Below are 6,761 nucleotides of genomic sequence, written 5' to 3' on the forward strand. Positions count from 1 at the left end.
CTGAATCCGAAATTGGAAAGTTATTCCCATTTCTTCGCAATTACAGATCATTTCCTTCAGTATCCTTAGATGCATGTCACCCGGTCCTGGTTTCTCATCAAATACGGACAGCCTCTCCAAGTCTCCTCTTCACTGAGTTAATTGCCTGTGGAGTGGAATGCCGAACAGTATCACAAAGATTAATTTCCTGCTCAATGAAACGCCTGGAGCATAGTTAAAATATAATCAATTCAAAACCAAACTGTGACCCCCAGCTTTGTCAGACTGCAATTTCTTTCTGACTCAAATACAATAGAACACACGATGCAAGAATCCCTGACGCGATAAGCAATGGACAGTCCTGATTGATTTATTGGGATAAGTTTACAGTCTGGTTACGTGGGTGAACATTCTTGAAAACTTTTCATTTTCTCCATGTGCAGCATTGAGAAAATTGTTGGGGGGGTTGTTGCAGGATTTCAAACCTGAAGTCGAGATGTGTAAATCCCGCCATCTAAAACGCAACGTATTTTGTTCAGATAAACAACCAGCATTTGGGACTAAAATTGGCAGCAAGTGAGGACTCGTCCGGTAATTGAATCCGGGCCCTCTCGCGTGATCATACAACGAAATCCCCGAAGCGAGAATCATACCACGAGACCAACGAGCCGCTGGCAAGCGGGTTACACTTCTGCTCACTAGCTGCCTTTGCAGACTATGTCATAACAATGGAAAATTGAAGAAAAACACAGCAAGTTCACGGGGAAATGTGATCCTTTTTGTCTTAGACCCTGAAAATTCAACCAGATGTTCAATGTTGGGATTGTAGTTTCTCTCAGCGAAAGAAATTCCCATCACCTCAGTTCAAAGATTGTTGTGAAGAACCGACATGAGCAAAGTGTGGAAGACCACAGCTGCATGTGTTCAAATACAGGGAAGCTATTTCTTAAAAGTTCCGTAGATTAATGATGAGAGTGAGTTTTAAACTCACCCGTGTAGACCATCGCTAAACCCGCTCGGCCATTTCCTCAGCCACCCAGGAGTTTGGAAAAAGGCCTCCATCCATTTGATTTTCGATCCATGAATTTTTGGGGAAGAAGGTCACCCTCACCATCTCTCCCAAATGCCCAGCCAGATGGAATATGTTGGAAATGTAGCTGCTGCAAAACAGAGGAAATTTCCATCCCAGCAGGTCACCTTCTATGACTCATTCCCTCACCCTACAGTATAAATAACCCCCACTTTTTATGCCTTTTAGCTCTGATAAAGGGTCAGCTGGACTCGAAACGTCACCTCTTTTCTCTCCTTACAAATGCTACCAGATCCGGAAGATTTTCCAGCATCTTGTCCATTGTTCATTAACATTTCTGATTTTACAATTACGTTGCGAAAAGATGGTTGATAAGCTTAGGGAGACAATGAAAATATGTCTTCAGTGGGCCTTGATGTCGCGGCTGGCTCAGCTCACTGGCCAGAGGGCGTGATTCTTGCTGAGAGCAATAACATTACAACGCGGGAGGTCTCGGCTTCAAACCCCGCACGATCCCAGACACAATTTAAAAAGAAAGTTCTTCGCAATGGAGATGGCGACAATGAACAAAAGCGGGGGCAGAACTCATCTCTTGAGAAATCATTGCAGAGAATACGTCTCGAGAAGAAGCCATACAGTCTGACAGAGTTGGCAATCCCACGGTTTTGTTTTATTTTTTCCACATTTTGGTATGACTCTGGTTCTCCCATTGAACCGTGAGTATTGGTGCGTTTCAGCAATCCAGTTCAGGCGAAATTAACAATTAGGATACACACACAAGAACACAGGAAACAGGATCAGAAGTAGGCCATTCGGCCCCACGAGCCTGCCCCGCCATTCAATAAGATCATGGCTGATCTGTTTGTAGTTCAATTTCCACATTCCCATCTACCTCCGATAACCTTTGATTATGTTGCCTAACAAGAATCTATCCATCTCTGCCTTAGTAAATATTTACTACCCTGCCTCCACCGCCTTCTGAGTCAGAGAGTTCCAAAGTCGCACAACGGTCCGAGAGAACAAGATTCTCCTCATCTCAGCCCGGAAAGCGGAAGATCAGTTTTCTTTAAGTGTCTGTTGTTCTGGATTCACCCACAACTGGAGATGTTGGGCGGCACGGTAGCACAGTGGTTAGCCCTGCTGCCTCACAGCGCCAGGGTCCCGGGTTCGATTCCCGGCTCGGGTCACTGTCTATGTGGAGTTTGCACCTTATTTTCGTGTCTACGTGGGTTTCCTCCGGGTGCTCCGGTTTCCACCCACAGTCCAAAGATGTGCGGGTTAGATTGATTGGCCAGGTTAAAAATTGCCCCTTAGAGTCTTGAGATGCGTGGATTAGTGGGTAAATATGTGGGGGTAGGGCCTGGGTGGGATTGTGGTCGGTGCAGACTCGATGGGCCGAATGGCCTCCTTCTGCACTTGTCGGGTTTCTGTGATTTCTATGTCCTTTTCACGTGTACCTTGTGAAGGTCATTCAAGATCTGATGTCCATCGAGCAAGTTACCTCCCATTCAACCAGATTGCGTTACCTTTCAGCCTCGTAAATCTCGTCTGCACTGTCTAACCATTCAGTTATCAAACTAGTAAATCTTTTCTGGAACGTTTCCAACGCAATTACATTGAATATGGATACCAACATTTCGGACAATGGTCGAGATACTTCACAAATGACCTGTACAGCTGAAGCATAATATTCGTTTCTTTCATGGTCAATTGCTTGTAATAAAGCAAACATTCCATTAACTTTCTTTATTACTTGCTGTACCTGCATACTAATTATTTGTCCCTCATGCACTAGAACACCGAGATCCCTCTGCAACTTCGAATTCCACAGCCGTTCTATATTTGAGTAATAATCTGATTTTGTACTCCTTCTGCCAAAACAAATAACTTTACATTATATTCCAGTTGCCAGATTTCTACCCATGTACAGAACTTGTCTATAACTAGCTGCATGCTCCTTCTGTCCTCTTCACAACTTACTTTCCTAGATGTATTGTGTCTCCTGCAAATTCTGCTCCTATGCTTTCATGCTGTGGACTGGGATAGCTGAGCTTCTATTGAAAGACAACTCCCAGACACAAAGGTCTGAATGATCTTTTCCTGTGCTGTAACTATTCTATGTGTATGGGTGCAGGAGTCATTCTGTGTCACTTGGTGTGTGGTGCAGGATTTGAGTGTGGAATTCATTGTCAATTTGTCAGTCACTGTGGGTGTGTATGAGTGAATGATTCATTCTGTATGACTCTGTCTTTTGTTCACAATGTGAGTGGGGAGTTATTAGTTATCTCCCAGTCTCTGAGATACTTTGTAAATCTGGAGTAATTCAATAAATAATATACCTAAATGAAATTGGGTCAATTAGTTCTATTTGATAAACTGCTCGACACACCCCTCCATCCAGACTATTTCATGGAACGTTATCTGTTTGTCTCTGAAATCCATTCTCCCTCCAACACTTTTCCAGATTTCCATTAATTACAGCTGTGCTAATCGTCTCCAATGTTCTGGACGATAGCAAATTGCAAACACTGCCGATTCAATGATAATTTAATAGTGATTTTTAGAGTGGATTTATTGATTAAATTACGAGGTCTGTCCTATCCCATCCCATTATTAATTCTTCATCTTGACCTGTTCCTGCAATATCGAAACTTGATGTGAATATCTTCCCTCTGTTGAAGTTCTGGTTTCGGCCACTAGATGCCAGCACACTCGGGTAGAACGAAGCTCACGTATGAGAGAGGGACAAACACACAACACCTGTTCATGTTCTGTTGGCGATGGGAAGTTTTAGCAAAACTAATATTGAACGTGGCTTTTAATGACATTTACTTTGTAACAAACATTTGTTGTCGTTGTCTGTCCATCGATTCGAGGATAGCATCCACTCAGGTCCGTTAGTTTCTCCTGTGGATCTTCATGTGAGTGAACGGGGCGATTCTCGGCCCACAGATCTTTGGACACACGGGACAGGATGTCCCACGAGATAGTGGGATCAGGAGCGCAGAATTAGCTTCCTGTTACTTTCTTCTCTGCCGCCATTCTGCCTCATCATTGAGATCTTGTGACTCAAAGCGTGCTGCAGCTTGCGGACAGACTTTGGCCATTTTGAACGATGACTAACAAATTGCTCCCAGTCATCAGCATGAATGAATCGCTTCAACCTGGGGGTCGTCGGGGAAGCATTGCTGGTAGAATTCCTCTCGTACACTTAGGATTCTCTGATACACTGGAGCAGTTACCTCATTGTGCTAAAGCCACCAACAGTCAACGACATGTATGAGAGAGTGAGATACATTCTTATCTGCCCTTCTCTGGCCTATTTTATCGAAATGAAATTTTTCAAAATCTTTCGCTAATTTACAGCCCAGCATCAGGCCCCATCAGCCTTGTTATTGCAGCAGAAGAAGGATCCAGTTTCTCAATCCGTTACCAGGCCATTCTCTTTCTACTTAATGATTCTTCTTTTATGGGCTGTTGGTGTCGCCTGCTGGACCAGCATTTGTTGCGTTTCCCTAATTGCCCATCAACTGAGAGTGGCTTGTTCGGCCATTTCAGAGGGCAGGTAAAAGTCACCCTCATTGCTCTGGGTCTGGAGTCACATGTAGGGCAGACGTCTTTCTCTGAAGTGCACTGGTGAACCAGATGAGATTTTAGAACAATCGACGGCAGTTTCAAGGCCGCCATCACAGATACTAGCTTTCAATTCCAGATTGATTTAATCAATGAATTAAATTTCACCAGTGGAGGGATTTACTCCATGTTCACAATGATTAATGCACGCCTCTGGATTACCATCCCTGTAAACAGAAACAGTTCATTCAGCTCATTGTTAAACCCCTTCCTGAGGAATTGAGAATTCCCTCCACATAATTCGATTTCACCATTTGCTGCAAAGCCTGTTGCTCCATTCGGTAGCAGCAACAATTTATGAAGATCTCAAAGATAAGATTGATTTCTTGGGAGGAGAATAAAATAATGAGATTAGAAAATTGAATGAACAAAACAACAAGGAAGTACATTCTGAGAAAGCGCCCTGCAACATGTGCAAGAAAATGCAGAGCTTTCAGCTGAAGAAGGACATCTCGTTTTTCCGGAACTTTGACCAGATTTCTGCATAAAACGACCGCGACAAGACTCGAACCTGCAATCTTCTGATACCATCATCACTACGATTACCGAAGTCAGACGCCTTATCCATTAGGCCACGCGGTCAATAGATGCAACACTGTACACAACGTCAGTACCATGTGAATACCTTCCGTGGTTTATTTATTGTCAGTTCTATTTTTGGATGCTTCGCTGATTCCCAGATGCCACACATTGAAGGGGAATCCCCAGCGTTTCTAACCGGCAGAAAACTGAAGTTCATTACTAACATTCTTGGCTACCTGTCTGTGTGGAGTTTGCACGTTCTCCTCGTGTGCGTGGATTTCCTTCAGGTGTTCCGGTTTACTGGCATCTCCAACGATGTGCAGATTAGGTGGATTGGCCAGGCTGAATTTACCCTTATTGTCAGGGGGATTAGCAGCGTAATTACGTGTGGTTGCAGGGAGGGATTCTCTGTCAGGGAGTCGGTGCAGAATGTCTGGGCTGAATGGCCTCCTTCCGCGCTGTTGGGATCCGATGCCTCCTCTACATCCTGTGTTAAATCTTCAATGCCTGTCCCTGAATCCTTCTGCTCGCAGCTAATGCAGCAACTTCCCCCTGTGTACCTTAGTTCAATGTGTTATACTGTTTACACGTCTCTTACATCACCACTCAATCCCGTTCGCTGCAAAGAGAGAAAATCCGAATTATCCAGCCAAACCTTCGCGCTAAAATCCATCATCGCTGGATCCAAAGCAGTAAATCGCCTCTTCGCCCTCCTAAGGACCCTCACACACTTTCTAAAGTGTGGTTACCGGGTCTGGGTGCAATCCTAAAACAGCCGCAGTTCAGCAGAGCTTTATAAAGATTGAGCATAACTTCCCATCTTTTATACTCAATGGCTCCGTAGAACCATAGAACCATAGAAAATTACAGCTCAGAAACAGGCCTTTTGGCCCTTCTTGTCTGTGCCGAACCATTTTTTGCCTGGTCCCACTGACCTGCACTTGGACCATATCACTCCACACCCCTCTCATGAACCCGTCCAAGCTTTTCTTAAATGTTAAAAGTGCAGATTTACCACTTTATCCGGCAACTCATTCCACAGTCCCACCACTCTCTGCGCGAAGAGGCGCCCGCTAATATTCCCTTTAAACTTCTCTCCTTTCGCCCATAGCCCATGCCCTCTGGTTTTTTTCTTCCCTTGCCTCAGTGGAAAAAGCCTGCTTGCATTCACTCTATCTATACCCATTAAAATCTTATACACCTCCATCAAATCTCCCCTCATTCTTCTACGCTCCAGGGAATAAAGTCCCAACCTATTCAATCTCTCTCTGGAGCGCAGCTTCTCAAGTCCCGGCAACATCCTTGGGAACCTTCTCTCCACTCTTTCAACCTTATTTACATCCTTCCTGTAACTAGGTGTCCAAAACTGTACACAATACTCTACATTTGGCCTCACCAATGCCTTATATAACCTTACCATAACACTCCAACTTTTAAACTCGATACTCCGATTTATAAAGGCCAATGTACCGAAGGCACTTTTTACGACCCTCTCCACCTGTGACGTCACTTTTAGGGAATTCTGTACCAGTATTCCGAGATCCCTCTGTTCAACTGCACTCTTCAGAGTCCTACCATTTACCCTGTACGTTCTTCT

The 6,761-nt window shown here is 44.3% G+C and overlaps 1 non-coding gene across 1 annotated transcript; it reads right to left on the minus strand.

Annotated features, from left to right (window-relative positions):
- Positions 1–5,132: 5,132 nt before the first annotated feature.
- Positions 5,133–5,224, minus strand: trnar-ucg (transfer RNA arginine (anticodon UCG)). The gene is given in 2 exon segments: positions 5,133–5,168; positions 5,188–5,224. It is a non-coding gene; the product is annotated as a tRNA-Arg (tRNA).
- Positions 5,225–6,761: the final 1,537 nt, after the last annotated feature.

Source organism: Mustelus asterias, unplaced genomic scaffold, assembly GCF_964213995.1.
Source record: "Mustelus asterias unplaced genomic scaffold, sMusAst1.hap1.1 HAP1_SCAFFOLD_74, whole genome shotgun sequence".
Classification (NCBI taxonomy): Eukaryota; Metazoa; Chordata; class Chondrichthyes; order Carcharhiniformes; family Triakidae; genus Mustelus; species Mustelus asterias.